The 18,466-nt window shown below is 41.7% G+C and overlaps 1 long non-coding RNA gene and 1 other non-coding gene across 6 annotated transcripts; both read left to right on the top strand.

Moving 5' to 3' along the window:
- Positions 1-5,503: 5,503 nt before the first annotated feature.
- LOC149124311 (uncharacterized) lies at positions 5,504-18,073 on the top strand. Of its 5 annotated transcripts, XR_016214675.1 has the most exons (4): positions 5,609-6,215; positions 14,512-14,633; positions 16,227-16,279; positions 17,139-18,073. It is a non-coding gene; the product is annotated as an uncharacterized LOC149124311 (long non-coding RNA). The 5 variants fall into 5 exon arrangements; XR_016214673.1 differs by lacking the exons at positions 16,227-16,279; positions 17,139-18,073 and adding an exon at positions 5,504-5,518 and having other exon boundaries at positions 6,032-6,215; positions 14,512-15,068; XR_016214676.1 differs by lacking the exons at positions 16,227-16,279; positions 17,139-18,073 and adding an exon at positions 15,085-15,481 and having other exon boundaries at positions 5,615-6,215.
- Positions 12,303-12,585, top strand: LOC149124312 (Nuclear RNase P). Its single transcript, XR_016215185.1, has one exon.
- Positions 18,074-18,466: the final 393 nt, after the last annotated feature.

Here is an 18,466-nt window from a genome sequence, read left to right as displayed (position 1 = left end):
CCCATTAAGTCCAAAGTTTTCAAATCTGCAAATGTTTCAACAACATAATATTTATTTCCAAGTTATCAGGGGTGGTATATTTACTGTTCAATTTCACTCTTTAGAGTTGCCCTATATTTAGGAATGATGGGACATATATAATGATTTATTAGCTAGAATGGAAGGGAAGGGGGATATTATTGGCTGTGTCCTCCCACAATTGCTGCTCTCTTGATACTCTAACTCCCAAAGTGTTGGTGTTTGAAGGTGGGGCCTGTGCGAGTCACTGTCCTTAGACGGCATCCTGATTGTGGAACACCTGTCCTGGGATTAGTCTCCGTATAGGAAGAGAGACTGATCGGAGGTTACGTGCTCTCCACCATGTGAGGAAACAGTGAGAGGAAGGCCTTCACAAGAACTTGACTGTGCTGGTGGACTCTGGACTTCTCAGCCTCTATAGAGGACAGTGACAAATAAGTATCTGTTGTTTAAATCACCCAGTCTGTGGTATTCTGTGTTAGCAGCCTGAGCTGACTGAGATAGAAGAACAGCCAAACCACACAAATTATACCGAGAACTGGAACACATCTGAGTCTCAGGGAGTGACCTACTATAACTGCCACCAAAATTAGGATCTCTGGATTATTAAATAGTTTTTTGCAATTACACAAATATGAAAATAAAAATGCTCTGTGACCACGGGCAGATTCTTTGATTTATTTGTAGGGACAGGGGTTTTCTGTATTAGAGACAGCATAACAACAGCTACCTTGAATCAACATCCAAAGAAGGAAGAATATATGGAGGTGTAAGGCATGTGATAGGCCCCTCCCTGTCCTCAATCCTCTCCCTTCCAGCCTCATTCGGGCCCATTTGGAAGACTGGTAGGTCAAGCATGCTGAGCCAGGGTTAGCCATCCCATGAGTGTGAAGGAGGCTGTGTAAACATTTACATCTCATGTAGACAACCAGCAGGCCCATCCTTGAAGGGCTCTCCTGTACTAAGCACATTTGCTAGCTCAGGTTCTTCTAATGAAAGCACACTGGTTCTCCTTCCAGAAGTCATCTCTTTCCACTCTCAGTCCACAGGTTCTCCTGGGGGCAAGTGACACCCAATCTGCTCGCTCTCGCTTGCTCTCTCTCTCTCTTTCTCTCTCTCTCTTTTACACACACACACACACACACACACACACACATGATCTACCTCCAGGAGAGAATAACTTCTTGGGTCTGACCCATGAGTTTATTACCACTTACCTAAACCAGTGAGTCCATCTCAGGAATACTGTAAGAACTACTAGGAAGAGGGACCCTCTATTCCTACTGAGACCGGGGTTGTAGTATGAGCCTAGAAATTTCAGAGGTTACCATGAGAGTCCTCCATGAAACTGAAAGTCACTGCAGAAGACATCAGAGGTGAGAGATAGAAACAGACTAAGCATATCAGGTCCTCTAGATGCAGCTGTTCCTGAAGCTAGTTGGTCCCTTGACTTCCAGACATTGGGGCTATAAATTGCCTTTGTGTTTAAGCAAGACTGAAGTAGGTGTAACTCACTCCCCACAGAAAAACTCCTGAAAAATACATCCCACCCTCCGTAAGAATTCCTGAAAATCACCTTGGGTTGAATTTACCTCTGTTCAGGACTACAGTTCCCAGAGTCTTCAGTTGCTGGTCAAATGCCACTGGAACCACCCCAGAGCTAATTTGTTGGGGATGTATCCTTATGGTCAAGCTGCCGTTACACATGCCTAGAAGGCTCGCCACAGCCATCATCTCAGTACTAATTAGAAACTTATTTCACTCTCTGCCCAACAGTGCCCCAGTCTGCCTGCCACCATCAGAGCTAGGCCATCTGTGTCCAATGCACAAGGAGAATCCTTCCTTCCTGCATGTCTCATGGAGTGAGGGACACAGGGCAACCTTGATTTGCCCAGTTACAAAAGTTCCAACTGTGACTTGCTGCCTAGAGTCCCCCAAACATAAAACATTGAGACTACCTTTCTCTTTTTCTCCTTTTCACAGCCATCCTCTCTCCAAGAAGGCCCAGCCACAGATTAATGAAAGTAGGATTTGAGAAGATTTTGTAAAGGGAGGTAGAGAGAGTAAAGAAAGCAAGGGAAGCTGAAGCGTAGGGTCCGAATGATCTTTTGCCATGATCTGTGACAACACAGCACTTAGCAAACAGAATCACTAGAGAGGAGTCTGATTTTATTCATGAAACTTTCCTGATAGGAACAGATGTAACTTTCTCTTGATTCTTAGCTGTAAACTTTAAAAAATGTATCCATAGCAATAATGAATCCCTTGGACATTTACCCACGCCATGGCTTCCAGATGAATGTGTTAGGAGCTAGTGATTCTTGGGGATGTGATTGACACACCAAGCTGGTCTTGTTCCTATTTGCTGTCAATGTGATACCCTCCTGTGGGCATTACATAAAAATTTCTCCATGGGTACATCTTTTGGTAATTTCTCTGCATTTCAATTTAAAGGTATTTCATACAAGACAGACTGTAATTTGAAAAGCTTAGATTGATGAAGAGAAGGATGGATAAAGATGCCTTAGTAAGTCTTGCTTAAATAAGTCCAGGAGCATTATTACTATTTCATGATTAGACCAGTAGGAACTCAAAGAGCTTAGAATTCTGCCTTTCGAAAGCAATGTATGAATGAATTAGCTGTCCTCTTTCCCCTGAAATCACAAACCTGTTAAGGAATCTGCTGTTGGTCTGGAAACCATGGACTGCCTTCTCTCTTTCTCCAGGGCTCCCTCCAACAGCTTCAGAGCTAACGTTTCTTCCTCCAAGCTAAATGGAAATGTAGGCTAGAGGCCTCCAACAGCCTATGTCTCTGGAAATGTGCATGCCCCATGTTCAAGAAAAATAACCACAAGCCAACTAGAATAGTTCTGGGTCCCATTTCCAAATCCAAAGAGAATCTGATGGGCAGTAATGGGCCGTGTGATCATCTCTGGTCCAGGTCTTAAGCAGAGGAGTGGCACCATGGGAAACGTTGTCATCGGTAACTATTGGGTTATTACGGAGGTAACTCAGAATCACAGAGGTAGCTTACAAAATATCATATCTGTAATTGCCAAAATCTCAAACCCCTTCCTTTCTCTGACAGAGCTCATTGCCATCATTAACTTGCTACAGCTGGGGAGCCTGCCCCTTGAAATCCTTGCCTGGAGAAAGCTGGTTTCCCTTTAAATTGAGCTCAGCCAACAGTTGCTTTTTCCAATGTAAATTTCTTACAAACAGGCCTTGAAAGTTAAAAAAAATCTTGAAACCCCATTAAATAACACAGTTCCTTAGCAGGAATTTCTCCTGGGAAGGGATGTCTTCTATTCAAATGCTGTGTTATGACAAGCATGACAGACTTGATGGGGATCTGTTCTGACTCATGACATCGCTTAAATTAGGTGAGATGGAATGTGTGCAGGCATTCTAAGCAAAGCTCCTCAGGGCCCCAGCCCTATTATTTTTGTTAATAGCTCTGAATTATGACTGTCTTCTCCCGGGAACAATATCCCCTCTTTCCACACTGGATACATCATGGGAAGTATGGAATACATGATTCCTTACTTGCAAGGCCAATTGGCCTGCACACATTAAAGGCTGGTTGCATTTTCTTCCCTCTCTGCTTCTCCCAGGCTACAGTTTGCTCATCTCGCTACCAGAACTTTGGTCTGCAAAAGTCCAAGTCTCCTCTTGGTTCAGATGTAATCCTTTGCAAAGGGAAAATACCTGGAATAACTTCTGATCCACACTGCAGTCCTCAAACTTGATTCACAATCAACATCTCTTTGGAGGAGAAGTTCTGTACTCACATGTGATCATCATCACTGGTTGTTAGCACAGATGTAAAAAATGACACCTTCATAGCATTGAGTGCATCCCGCAAATTCTTAGCTGTAAGTTAATTCGCCTCCTGATGGAACGAGAAAATTGGAGGCCAGACTTAATTGTACTTTCAAAGAAACTAAAACAATTTAACTTGACTTAAGTAAGAATAATTTGTTTTGACTTTTTCTTTATTTTGAGAACTATAAAGAGAAAGGCAGAGAGAGCTTCTACTTGCTGGTTCACTCTCCAGATGCCAGCAATAGCATGGGCTGAGCCTGGTGAAAGCCAAAAGCCAAGATCTCAACCCAGATTTCCCATGTGATTGGCAGGAACCCATTTTTTGACCCATCACCACTGCCTACCGGGGTCTATGTTAGCAGGACTTGGGTCAGGAGCCAGAGCCAGAAATTGAACCCGGGGAGTCCAATATGAGAGGGGGCCATCTTAATCACAAGGCTAACCACCAAGTGCTTTATTAACTCTTGTCAGTGAACATTCCAGCCCCTCCACCCCACCTGCCCATCACCCAAAGCTAGATCTAGGGCTTTAAAAATCATCATTAGAGATCAGTTTCTGTCTGCAGCTTGGTTCTGCTTTCCCCATTGTTGGCTCCAGTCTCAGTCTTGTGAAGGCAGTGAGCAGCTGCAGAATCACATTCTCCCAGCTTCAAGCCAGCAAAAGGTAAAAATCTTCTCCAATAGATGCAGCTGTGGGGTCAGTAGCTGTGCTCTAGGGACCAAGGAACCATGATTGACTAAACCTGGGCCATAGGTCTGCCTTTTGAACCAGATGGTGAGGCTAACCATACTTGAACTTGGAGTGCTCCAAGAGTTCAGGTGGTTCCTCCAAAGCCAATCAAGATGCTTTTATGATAAGAAGGGGGAACAGATGTTGGGAAGCATACCAAACAAAGCCCATTTGCATTCTGTATTGGTCTTCTTAGGCTCCTGTAACAAAATACCACGGACTGGATGACTTAAGCAACAGACATTTATTTTCTCATAGCTTGAGACAGTAAGTCCAAGATCAGGGTACCAGCAGGGTTGATTTCTGATAAGCCTGTTCCTCCTGGCTTGCAGATGGTTGCCTTCTCGCTGTGCCCTCACAAGGCCTTTTCTCTGTGTGCAAGGCCTGGTGTCTTTTGCTCTTCTGAAAAGAACAGTCCTATCCGATAAGGCCCACCCTAATAACCTCACTTCACCTTAATTACCTCCATCAAGGCCATATCTCCAAATATATTCATGTTGGGGTTTAAGGATTCAACATTTACAATTTGAGACCACAATACAATTCAAACAGTCCAAATAGAATAAGTTATACAGGCAAGGTCATACAATTAAAAGCAGGTTTGAGACTGGAAGCAGCATAATTACTGCTAAAACAATATTCTCTTAAAGTACACTCTTTTAAAAGCTGGAATATAAAAATGACTTCCTTCAAGCAGCTTTCATTCTAGGTAAGGAAGCAGGCAATAAACATAATGTATAACAATATCATATAGTATACTAAAATGGGCTAAGGAGAAAAATTCAAAGCTAATTGGGAAGAAAGTACATCTGTCCAGGAAGTGAGCAGGGTTGACCTAAATGAGGGGGGCACACCTGGAGGATTTGAGGAAGAGGGCAAATTTGTTGTGCAACAGACTGGAGGAAAAGCATGTCAAAGGGATACTAGCCAGTGCAAAGGCTCTCAGGTGGGTGCATGCCTGATTGACCAACAGAAGCATGAGGCTGAGACGGCTGAGAGGCAGAGCAAGCAAAGGGAAGAGTAAGATGGAATGAGAGCAGATGTAACATAAGGCCATACCATGTAGGCTCATATATGAAATTATAAGGACCTCATGTCCCAAGAGTCCATCAGAGTATACAGGGCGGAGGCGTGACCTGCTTTGATTTTTGTCTGGTTGCTGGATTTGCAGCACGTTATGCAAGGCAAGGATGGGAAGGTTAGTTAGGAGGTGACCGGAAATGGTGATGATGAATTCCCCAGGACACTGCTGAGAGTCCTCTCCGTGGTGGTGGTCTGGGTGAATGTCTAGAAAAGCTGGGGTGAGAAGTTCTGGGGAAAAGTGTGGTCTGTCAGCATGGACAATTCAGAGGAGGTTTAGCTAGAGGAGAGCGGGGAAATGAAGCTGCAGTTGGAGGGAGCAAAGGAATCGGGGAAGATGGTTTAAAGGTGGCTGAGACGGCCGTGTTATTCTACCCAGCTGGGAACAATCTCATTAAAAGAGGAGACTTGATAACCAGGGGGAGGGAGGATGGATTACAGGAGCCGGAGCAGGACGAGCGGATCTCGTGCACAAGGGAAGCTGGAGCTTTCGGAAAACAACGTGGCCAGATCACCCACAGCGACAAGAAGGAAGCAGAGAACCAGAGCGCAGTCACCGGAAGGTGAGTCGCGGTGGCGATGGGAGTTGGTGCAAGTTCGCTGGTTATTTCTTGTCTCAGAGAAGGGAATTGCAAGGACGCTGGCTCCGACTGATGAGCGGGAGTTTGCTGGCTATTGGAGTAAGGGAGGAGGCATCAGGAGGTCTCTGGGACAGTGCAGAGATGTGAACATAACGCCAGGTCCGTAGCTGAGCACCAGAAGGTGGGCCCAAGAACAGGAACATGATAGAAGTGGTTGGCTGTGAGGCTGTGTGTTGAAAGGGGAGTGGGCAGGCTGCAGTCTCGAATGATGGAGGAAGGGTGCTAACTCGTTGAGTCTTGGCAGGCTAAGAGAATGGTGACGCAGTCAAACGCAGGCAGGCAAAACTTGGACGCACTGAAGGGAAATGTCTTGCTCTACTGTTTGGTCTAAGCTTGACACTGTCCTCGGGCAAGTTCTTCATCCTTGGGTAAATCGGTCTTAGCCTTCTCACTCACACCTCCAGGGAGAATCACTGAACCTCTGTGGAGAGGAGCTGTTGTAAATCATCAAGTGTTGTTCCAACCTGAATACTGGCAGAGTTGGGGAAACATTTCTTTGGAATGGGATGCTTGTGATTTAGTGATCAATATATGTTGCATAATACATTGGTGAATATTCCTCCAGCAAATAAAGTCAGATGGATATACATTTTTCCAGAATTAAAAATTCTAGGCGGTCTGAGCCAGCAGCTCCTCAGTATTCTTGCATAAATGAGGGCCCAACAGGATCAATTAAGCTCATTTGTTGACTCATCCTATTAAAATGCCTTCAGGCCTCTAGGAAAGGATGAGCCCAGAATGCACTGTGCTCAAAGAGAAAACCAATGGAGGAAAATGTATCAGCAAACCAAATTGGGTCTGAGAGGTAAGACTGGAGTTTGGAAAGACTTAATTTGAAAATTACATAAAGCTTCCGCTAAAAAGAGTACTGACTGTATCCGTGTTCACTATGTATTCATGATATCCAAATAAGCATTGTTTCCCTCAAAGGTTGTTTTTGAAGGTTGGCATCTATTCTGGCAAATACCACAGAAGCTGCTGTCAGAACTCAGGGGGCACTCTTTTGCACCTGCCAGCATTAGCTCATCTCCGTCTGGGGGAATTTGACTTTAACAAGCAGCTAGCCATTGTTCAGAATCCAAACTAACAAGTAACATGTGGATCAGATGGGAGACTTGGATTTTTAAAGGGGCTGATATTCTAATGTGGCATGTAAGTGAAACCCACTCACAATTTGCAAATTCAGATGAGGTGGAAAATCAAGGAAGGGTTATATGATTAGAATATACTTGTAGCCTCTTACATGGAGAATTTCACCTCATTTGAAATAACTTATTTTTTTGCTCATTATTTTAAAATTTGTACAGAAGAAAAAATGAAGATCATTCTAATTCCCCAGCCAAAATGTACTTAGGATTTGTATTTTTTCTCTTTCTGAAAAATCTCCTTGTACTAAGAGTTTGAAAGGTTTTGAGGATTTTGAATGAGATTGTGCTACAATATTTTGTTGATCGTAAAGTAAGCATCATTCTGTATCAAATATAGAAGTGGATGCTGTTTTTAAAGGCTGTGAAGTGTGATGTAAAGAGGATTCATCACATAATTAACCAGCCCCTGCCTGGTTGTATATAAGCGGCACCCAGTTTTTTTGATGCCTAAACCTCCCTTAGTGCTCTTGTATTGAGTTAACATACTTTTCAAGGATTCTAGCTTATGGGGTTTATCTAATCATGATTTTATGAACCTTACAGAAAGGCAAGTTTCTAATAAATGTATAGCCAACATGTGGATGGATACTGATTTCAATATTGTCCTGTTAGCCAGGAGAGGACAAATTCCCACATATCTAGGCAGCCATCTCCATGGGAATCCAAATGACAATTATAACATTGAATTTCATGACACTGTGATGCCATGCTTCCCAGAGCTCATATAAAATACAATGATGAATCATGTCACAGTGAACCGATGGACCTGCTTCTTAGCATATGTAGAGGGAGGATTAGATAGCTATAACCAAGACCACCAAGCTCCAGGAAGATGAAGTCACCCCCCCCCCAAAGTCACACAGCCACAAGGGAGACAGTGTATGGCAATGAGTCACCTGGAATTGCACTGGAGTGGACTGCCTGCAACCAAAAGCTGCATTCAGTAAGCACTCTAAGCCTCAGTTTTGAAAACAGGCTGTAATACCTGCACTATCGAATATTGTTGTAAAGTACAGGATTAGAGAGCATTCTCAGAGCAGTTACTTGACAGAATGCTGGAAGAACAGGAGTAAGTGTAGTGGAGTCAGTGTCGCGATGGCAATGGCCACATGGTGATAACAGTTTTGATGATGGCTCAGTTGCACAGTGGAATCATGACATGGTGGCAGCACAAAGGCACTTCAACATGTTCATGGATAGGGGCAGGTGTCTAGACTAGCAGTTAACATGCCTCCATCCCACATCAGAGCACCTGGGTTCCATACCCAGCTATGGCTCCTCACTGCAGCTTTCTGCTGATTGACTGACTCCTACGCTGACTTCATGAGAATCCCACTGACAAAACACAGCACTTTATTAAATGAATGGCCAGACGTCTGCTAGGGGTGCTCAAAATAAAATCAAGTACCTGGGACATGTGGGAGATCTGGGTTGAGTTCCTAGCTTCCAGCTTTGGCCCAGCCCAGGTGTTAAAGACAATTGGGGAATAAAACAGTAAATGAGTGCACTCATTTACTTGGGTGTTTCTCTTTCTCTCTCTCTCTCTCTCTCTCTCTCTGCCTTTGAAATATATTTCAAAATTTTAGTAGATATTAAAAAGTAAAATAGAATTAAAGAACTTATTTCAGTGCAAAACAATTAAACTATGCACAGTTTTTCCATTATACAAATTGTCCAAGAGACTTTTGAGGACTCGTCATAACCCTGATAGTAGAATTGAGTGTTGCTTTGTGATTCTGTAGCTGTTGTGCTGTCTTGGCTACTGTGGTAGAATTTTGGCAGAATGCAGGCTAGATTCACAGGTGAGCATTTCTTATGTTAAGTATGTCTCACTTAAGTTCCCAACTCACTGTTTTGAACCCCAGATCAAAGGCAGATTTCAGTCTGAGATGGTAGGTATAGACACATACTTCTATGAGAATTCTAATCCTAATTTCTTTTCATGATGAAACAGAACACCAACATAGTTGCTTGCAGTTGGAGTCATAGTCTCAGTTGCCCCTGACCACTGGGAAACATAATTATTTGAAGCTGTAAGAGTGGCCATGTGTTTCAGCTATGAAATGAAGATGATGTTCATGGCCCTAGCATTTTTCTTTTATGTGCTTTCTGGACACGCTGAGTTCCTTTTGCTAAGTATGCCTGAGTTTAAACCTTTAAAGGGTAGGGAGGAGAGAATCTGTCCATATGTGTGCAATTGTTATAATTCTCATGAATATAAAAGTGGATCACATCCAAGGTTACTTTTTCAACTCGTGGATATGGATTTATTCATTGACTCTCCACTGACTTAATGGGACTCACACTGATGAATTATAACAATTTTTAAAATTAAGGGCCAAGCATCCACTAGGGATGCTCAAAATCAAATTAATATCTTAGGACCATACCAAGATAGTAACTCTGAAGGAGCAAATAATTACCTAGCTTTATGTGGAGGCAGATGGAACAGTAAGAAAATCTTCTCAATGGGAAGGCTCCCCTCTGTGCTGCCTCCAATTCCTCTGAAGGTCATTTTTTAAATTCAATATCCAATGCACTCTAAAGTAGTGGTGATCATTCATACAATGGTACAAATACTTATCTAATGCATGTTGTGTGTTACACACTCTGTTAGGGATCTCCCTGTAAGCCATTGTGTCAGCCTATGTCAGTGTTCCACACTGGGCAAGGCTTGGCCCAAAGGGGACATTGGTAATGTGTGGTAAGGTTTTTCATTGTCACATCTGGAGACAGTGCAGTGGACTTAAGTCTGGGATTGCTGCTCAACAATCTGCCATGATTGGGAGAGCTCCCCAACAGAGCTATTCGGCCCAACTCCTGAAGCTGAAAAACCCTGGTGTCCAAGTAGTCCTGCCTCTTGATTGAATTGGTGGTTGCTTCATCCTTTCAGCTGTCTATTGAGCACCTATGATAAGCCATGCTCTGCACTAGGTGCAGAATACATGCAGAAGAATCAGGAACTGTGCTTGGAAACTCAGACTACATGCCACCTTTATCAGATGGTAGCTCGGGCATCATCTGTAAAATGCCCATTACTGAGCCCACCCAACAAGTCCTGAACCAGAATCTCTCAGAAGGCCTAAGATGTGGCACTCAGGTTTTTGAATTTTTTTTCCACTGACAATTTTCACAAAAATTTTAACTATGGAAAATGCTACACAGGTGTTGCATACCATAGGACATGTTTTAATATGAGAATAAACAAACAGTGATAGGAAATATTTTAAATAAACTGAATAAACAAAATCTCATCAACTTTGCGTCTACCAAGTTTCAGAGATGTTAAATTATTTAACACCAACAACCCTTGTGAATAAATAGTGCTCATATTAAAATCAGTTTCAGAAGAGCCACATTGAAAACCAGTTGGCTTAGGAACTGATATGCTGAGAGGCTGATGAATTGGCATATATTTTCTTGGCTAGATTGTGGTAGAATCAGGGCCCAAACTGCACCCAGTATACCCAGACTGCACTGTCTGTACTTCCCAACAAAAATGGGATCCATTCTGATCCATTCCCTTACCTGCATGATCCAGCTGCTCACAGATAGCCCAGCCCTCAGCTGTCCAACAGACCACTCCTGGGTCAAGGTCTTTACCGGAATCCTAGGTAGAGTTCCTACCCATTTGTTTAAGTTGCTGTAAATTAATCTATGTAAATGTTTTCAAAAAAAAGAAAATGGTTCCTGCAGATTGAGCATCCCTAATCTGAATATCCAGAACTCTGAAATGCTCCAGGATACCACAAGTGGAAAATTCCACACACAAAAAAACTTGATTTCATACACAAAATTATTTGAGAGTATTGTACAAGAATAGCTTCAGGCTATGTAAATTTTCTGTTTAGATTTGGATCCCATCCCCAAGAGATCTCATTATATATTTGCAAATCTAAAGTCAGGAAGAACCTGAAATGAGACAAGGGATACTGCTTGTATTTACAATTCCTGACTATTCTAAAAGGGTTATAATCCACAGAAAGGCTCAGATCAGGTTCTGAGTGAGCGAAGTCCCCAAGTGATTGAGAGAATTCCACAACTCTTCTCATACATCGCCCACGTTCACAGAGTTAGGGGCTTACTCTTGTAGGAGGTGAGAAAAACATATCCATGTAAACGAAAATATAAGAAACTGAAATTAAAACATACAGATAGGTAAAATAGCATTTAAATCCTATGTATCTTTAAAGCTTAATTTCTTTGACCCTCTAAGTTTTTCAGTTGCTCTAGAATGCAGCGATATCTTCAAATATTTTAAGACAGAATTTTTCACTGTTTCTCAGAAAGTTTTCCCTTTGTCATCTAGAGTTGATCCCTTTGAGAAACATGGCTTTTTTATTTCCTGGGTTAACTCTGGGATCCAGTAAAGGCTTGGCTATGAATTGTGGTCTGATCATTAACGGGGATACAGTTTCTGCCTTTTTGGCAGTGGGAGTGGGAAGCTAAAAAGAGTATATAAACAAAAAATGTTATTTTCTAGATATGAAGATAGAGTGTTTGGGTGTCTATCCAAAACATGTGTCCTCCTAATGATAAGTCCAATCATATGATTGAAGTATTTTTTAGTAGGGTAAATTTTCTTCCTAATTGAAGATTTTCCAACATGATATTGGGAGGATAAATTTTTTTTTCATGACACTCGGTTTGTTACCAACACATCAGTCCTGTTTGCCTCTGCCTGGTAAGGATTTCAGCTGCTCACAACACCCCCATTGAAAGAATTTGCATCTACTCTGTTATCTATGGTCCAGCAACCAGAGTTAACCTGCTCTTTGAGGGACAGAGAAATTGATGCCTGCCCCTGATAACTCCGTTCAATTTCTTTGTGTGGGTCAGTTTGAGAGAATTGGTTCTGTAGGGCGGAGGAAGCTCATCAGTGGGGCCACGAGCTGAGTGCGTCATGTCACTCTACCCCATGTCCCTTGGGAAGGTCTGAGACTAGGGTCAGTAGCGACCCTAACGGGGCTCTCCCTGAGTCCCAGGGAGGTGAGTTCCCAGAGAATGGGGCTCCACGCGAGGGCAGACTGGGCAGGAGATGCCGTGGGCCCGCCCCGGGTCCTAGCAGATGCCTCCTTAGCTGGAGCTTGGAACAGACTCACGGCCAGCGAATTAGTTCTGATGATCAAAAATGGTTCTAGAACTTTCAAATAAAAGTAACAGTAATGAGGGGCATATAAGATAGTACCATAGAAAGGGAGAGGGAGCAGGAGAGGGGAGGGTTGCAGGTGGGAGGGAAATTATGGGGTCAAAAAAGCCATTGTAATCCATAAACTGTACTTTGGAAATTTATATTCATTAAATTAAAGTAAAAAAAAAGGTAAGAAAACAAAACAACAAAAAGATAGTACCTTAGGATTGAAGATAACAGTTGGTTTGGAAACAGGCAGTACAGGGAGGTGGGTGCTGGTGGTGTTCACCAGAAAAGGAACTTTAGAGATGGGCAACAGTTGCAGTTGGCTACAACTCTTGTAAACTGTGTGGATATGAAGATTGGTGTACCCAAAGAAACTGAGGAGGTGTCCTGAATTCAAAATAAAATAAAGACTTGAAGGAACAACCTCCATGTCCTGAGAGCCCACACCCTAAACACTTGGGAAATATCAGAGAGGCATGGTTACATAGGCCTGTAGGCTAAGCCTCTGAGTTTGGGTGAACCCATTGTCTTATGATTTGGGGATAGCTAATGCCAGTGCTTGTGTTTGCATATGTCTGTGTCACTGCAAGGGACCCGTATCTACACACACAGCAAGTAGTGTGGCTCCTGGGATAATTGTTTGCCATTCTACAGAGAAATTTTTTTCTCAATAAATCATACATCTTGGATTCAGAGCTACTTAGGTAGAATACGTCCTGGTGACCACTCCGTATTTGGCAAGATGCCTGACCCAGGAGAAAAATAAAAGGGCTTTCTTGGAGTTGACACCGTGATTTGCACAGATCAGCTTCACCATAATCAATTTTTTTCCACACAAGGACTTCCAATAGGTGATTAGGTAATAATTGTGTTATCTGACATATATGTGGAGATAATTCACTTGACTCAACCTTAGGATGAATTTTAGAAGATATAATACCGGTGATATGAGAAGAGAATATCTGAGATAGTGATTTAAAATAATTAAATATTTTCCTATTTTAATTTTTTTAGCTTTTATGGCTCTCAAGTCAGCTCCCCAGCTCTATTAAAACAACTCCTTCACACAGAGGACCAAACCCCCCTACCCTCTCCTGGTATACCATATAAAAGATAGGCACATGAAGTGTACAAAAGCAGTAAAAGTCATATAATTGTGGGTGTGGTACACATGCAAGTAAGAAATCCAACCAGTCACAAATTTCCACTGCATGAACTGCCTACGGCTACAGTTCTTAGAACTGATGAAATGTTCAGACACTAAGACTTTTTGTTAGCATAATGAGGTAAAAAATGGGAAGCAACACAAAAGGCAACCTTTCATTACAGATTTCTTTTTGACAGTTGGGTCAAGTTGAATATTTTATTTAAAGATATGCAATTGGTGTCCACGGTTTGGAAAAAATAATTTCCCAAAGTACATGCAGGCTTTTTGACTGCCTTGTCTGATAAAGTACCCCAGTGCCAGCTCTTTGTCTGCCTGTGGCTGAAGGACCCAACAGGAGTGACAAAACGAGACAATTATTCCATCTTGTGTTTGGTTATTGATACTGATCTGTAGCACCAAATACATGAATGGTGTTTGGAGTAATTGTTTACATAGCTGAAATCCATGTTAACTTGGAATAAATGCGTTAGTTAAGGACATGATATGTGGTACATCAACCAAACCTGCAGAAGTAGAAATCCACTTGGCCTTTGTTGAGGCCTCCTCAACAAGGGAATGGTTTTTGCTACAAATGTGTAAAAACTTAAAAATGTAGTCCTTTGAGGCAGACTTGGGATTTCATTCAAAAAATGGTTATTAGACTTTTAGGCCCAGACATCTGTGTAGCAATGTTGAGTAAGCCCTTGCTTAAAACTGGTGTAGGCATTTTGTATAGCATTTGGGATGCCCGCATGCTACACTGAAGTGTCTGGGTTTTATTCTCAGCTCTGCTCCTGATTCCAGCTTCCTGGAAACCCTGGGAAGCAGCAGATGATGTCTCCAGTTGCTGCCACCTGTGTGGGAGACCCAGATTGAGTTCCTGGCTCTGGGCTACAGGCTGATACAGTGTGAGCTGTTGCAAGCATTTGGGGACACAAACCACTGGATGAAAGTTGTCTCTCTGTCCTCTCCTTTTCTGTCATCTTCTGATTTTAAGATAAATTAAGTAAATAAATGCCTCACTAAATGCCATCAGAGAAACATAGGAGGAGGTCTTCAAAAAGTTTGTGGAAAATTATGAACAAATCATGCAAGAATTTGTGGATTTTTTTTTAACAAATAAGCTCTTAATTCTGCATTTCCACAAACACCTTCATATAAGTCGTCTGAAGGACTCTACCTACCTCTGGTTTAACCAAGCCATAAAGAAAGGACTTGAAGCAGTTTCTAGTCTCTGAATGCACCAAGGAGAATCAGATGACTTACTTATCTCAGTTTATAGAGGAAAAAACCCTGTCTCCGTCTTTGCCCTCCTGATGTGTCTCACTTTTACCCTTTCTCCTTATTTGCTGTTTACAGCCATAAGATTGCAAGCGGCCAGTGAATATGAAATAAGAGAAGCTAGGCCAGCACCGCGGCTCACTAGGCTAATCCTCCTCTTGCGGACCGGCACACCGGGTTCTAGTCCCGGTCAGGGCGGTGGATTCTGTCCCAGTTGCCCCTCTTCCAGGCCAGCTCTCTGCTGTGGCCCGGGAGTGCAGTGGAGGATGGCCCAAGTGCTTGGCCCTGCACCCGCATGGGAGACCAGGATAAGCACCTGGCTCCTGGCTTTGGATCAGCACAGCGCACCCGCCGCAGCAGCCATTGGAGGGTGAACCAACGGCAAAAGGAAACCTTTCTCTCTGCCTTTCACTGTCCACTCTGCCTGTCAAAGAAAGAAAAAAAAAAGAAGAGAAGCTAAAATGTTGGAAATCATCAGGGACTAAAATCTAAGAATGGTAGTTCTGAGCAAAATGTGTAAAACTTGCATACACAGGGAACATGACTTTTTTATAATCAAGAAATAAAGTAAATCGGGGTGAATAAGGATATATCTTTGAAATAACAGTATTTCTGATTTATTATTTCCTACATTTCAAGCTAATTATCTTTGAGGTAGAGAACTAAAAAGACTTAATCTGGTTTTGAAGTTCATCCACATCAAATTAGGGAGAATATATATATGTAGCTTACTGACAGAATTAGGATCCAGATATTACTTAAAAATGAATAGTAACTTCCTTTGTAATATTTTACTGTTTGGCAAACTTCACCATTCATTGATTCCTTAGTTTTAATTGTTGGAACTCTAAAGAGCCAGCTTTTATGTGGCACCAAGCTAGTTGCCTCAACTTAAGATCAGGAAAGGAAAATTGAGGTTTTGTCTTAATGCAGTCATATTTAGATAAATGTGTAATGTATATAAAACATCTTCAATATATAGACAGTTAAGGCATTAAATGGTGATGGTCAGAAGTTAATATCTGCAATAACTTTGGAGCTATAATAGACGTTCTGTGTGCCTTTTTACTGTGGGAGCAAACTTCTTTGCAGCATCAGTTTTCTGATCTGTAATATGGGAATTTTAACACCTATCTCGTGAGATGAGATACCTAGCATACAAATGATCAGCCTTTTTTTGCTATTTTTCTGTTACTTCAAGAATATTTTCCTTCTGACAGAGAAGGACAAGGGATTCAACTACTGAGCATCTAAGTATGGAGCTGCATAATAGGTAACATATTGAGTCCTTCCATCCATACCTACAAAGTAAGGTCTCCAGCCCTGGTCTCACAACTAATGAGGATTTGAACTAAGTTTCTATGGACACCAAACCCCCAGGCTCTTAGCTATTCCTGTGCAGTAAAGGTGGTCAGTGGCAATCTCCAGAGTATCTGCCATGGGAGACAGTGACAGGCATTGAGGATGGCAGTGCCTCCAAAGGCTATGTAGCTTGCACATGACCACTTGGTGACAATCCAGAGACTGTCCCACCTGTGCTTCAAGTCTTGGAGGTTGCAATTCTCACATGCAGGGCTTTTTCAGGTCCAAAGGTCTCAAGATAAATGACTCCTCTCATTTATTGCAAGTATTTAATTACCATGCGTATCATTATAAATGATACTTACTCTCTAAAGTACAGTCAGCCCTCCCTATCCGATGATCTACCTCCATGGATCCAACTAATCACCAACTGAAAATATTAGGACACAAATTTTATCTCTGCTGACCATGTAAAGGCTCTTTTTCTGTCAGTATTGCCTAAACAACATTGTAAAACAGCTACTTCCACAGCATTTGCATTATATGAGGGTCTAGATATAATTCAGAGATGATCGGAGTATACAAGAAGATATGTGTGGGATTAGGTGAATGCTGAGATTTTACAGAAAAAACTTAAGCAACAGCAGACTTGGATTTGCAGGGTCCTGAAACCCATCTCCTGCTGACACTGGGGATGATTTACAAAAGTATGCTCTTCTAAGTGATACTGTCTCCTGTATAAACTCAACAAAAGAGCTCGCTGTGGATTTTTTTTAAGGGGATCAAAAGTTTCATCTATGCAGATTCACACTACATCCTCTTCTCCCCAGGAAACAGCCATCTCCTTGAAAAGCACTAGAACCAGAAGAAATTGTCTGAAAAATCCATCCCTGTATCCTTCACACACTGCAATTCAGAGCTAACTGCTCTCGTGACTCATGAGTCTGGAAAACACAAAGCCCCATTTAGACATTAGACAGTAGACATCCTTTCCGTTGACTGCTGTCTTTAGACATGTTTTACATGTGTAATTATCTAATTATCTATGTCCGTCTACTCTACATGTATGTACCAGACACTCCCTTTGTATGGGTTGGCCTTGGAAGAAAAATCTCCCAATGTTACCATCTACTTTTTTTTCCCCATTTGACATTTTAATCATCAGTAAGCCGTACTTGAATGTTGAAGATCATTTCTATCATGCATGATTGGTGAAAATATAAATATTCCCAAGCTACTTAGTAAGTCTGCTAGAAAAACAGCAATGAGAAAATACACAGCAAGTCTACTGTAATTGTCAATGGGAAGAGAAGTAAAACTATTCAGCCATTTGGTTGGGTTAAATCTGTCATATAATCACAGATGTTTAGAAACTTCCTTAAAAATGACTAAATTTAATCTTGAGGTGTAATGTAATTACTCTGGCAACCACTGTTATACTCTGTGTGTATGAGCTTGACTTTTTTAGGTTCTACATATAAGTTAGATTTTACAGGACTCGACTCTAGGTGTCTGACTTATTTTGCACAATGTTGTATACCTTCATCCATGTTTTACAATGTAGAGATGATCATTTCAAGGCTGAATAGTATCCTGGTGTGTGTGTGGGGTGGGGGGGGGAGACTTGTTCTGTTTATCCATAAAGGGACACTTACATGTCTCCAAATCTTGGAATGCTTCAATGACTGGGAAGGAACAAATATTCTGTAGCACTTTTCTTGATTCGCATGTTAAATTACCCTTGCAACCATAATAAAACCTATTTGATCATGGTGTATAAGACGTTTAAGATGCTGTTGAATTCACTTTGCTAGGTTATGTTAATTTTTTTTTTTTTTTTTTGCTTCTTTGTTCACCAAGGCTATTAGCCTACAATGTTACTTTGTTCTGGCATCTTTCTCTGGCTTCAGTAGAAAGATGAAGCTGTCCTTATAAAACTAATTTGAATACATTGATTATTCTTGAATTTTTGGGAAGATTTCTGAAAGAATTTGCATTAACTCTTCTTTAGAGGTTTATTACTAATAAATTTAGTGAAGCTGAAAGCTAGAAAATCAATGTGCAAAATTCAGTTGCATTTCTATATCTAGAAAAAAGTAATTCCACTCAAAATAGCATCAGAAGGAATAAACTCTTAAAAACAAAATTTTTAAGAATG

This window comes from Oryctolagus cuniculus, chromosome 10 (assembly GCF_051225735.1).
Source record: "Oryctolagus cuniculus isolate XC-2025 breed Fujian yellow rabbit chromosome 10, ASM5122573v1, whole genome shotgun sequence".
In the NCBI taxonomy this organism is placed as follows: Eukaryota; Metazoa; Chordata; class Mammalia; order Lagomorpha; family Leporidae; genus Oryctolagus; species Oryctolagus cuniculus.
The sequence above is the reverse complement of the archived record's forward strand: the minus strand, read 5'-3'. Positions and strand labels throughout refer to the sequence as shown.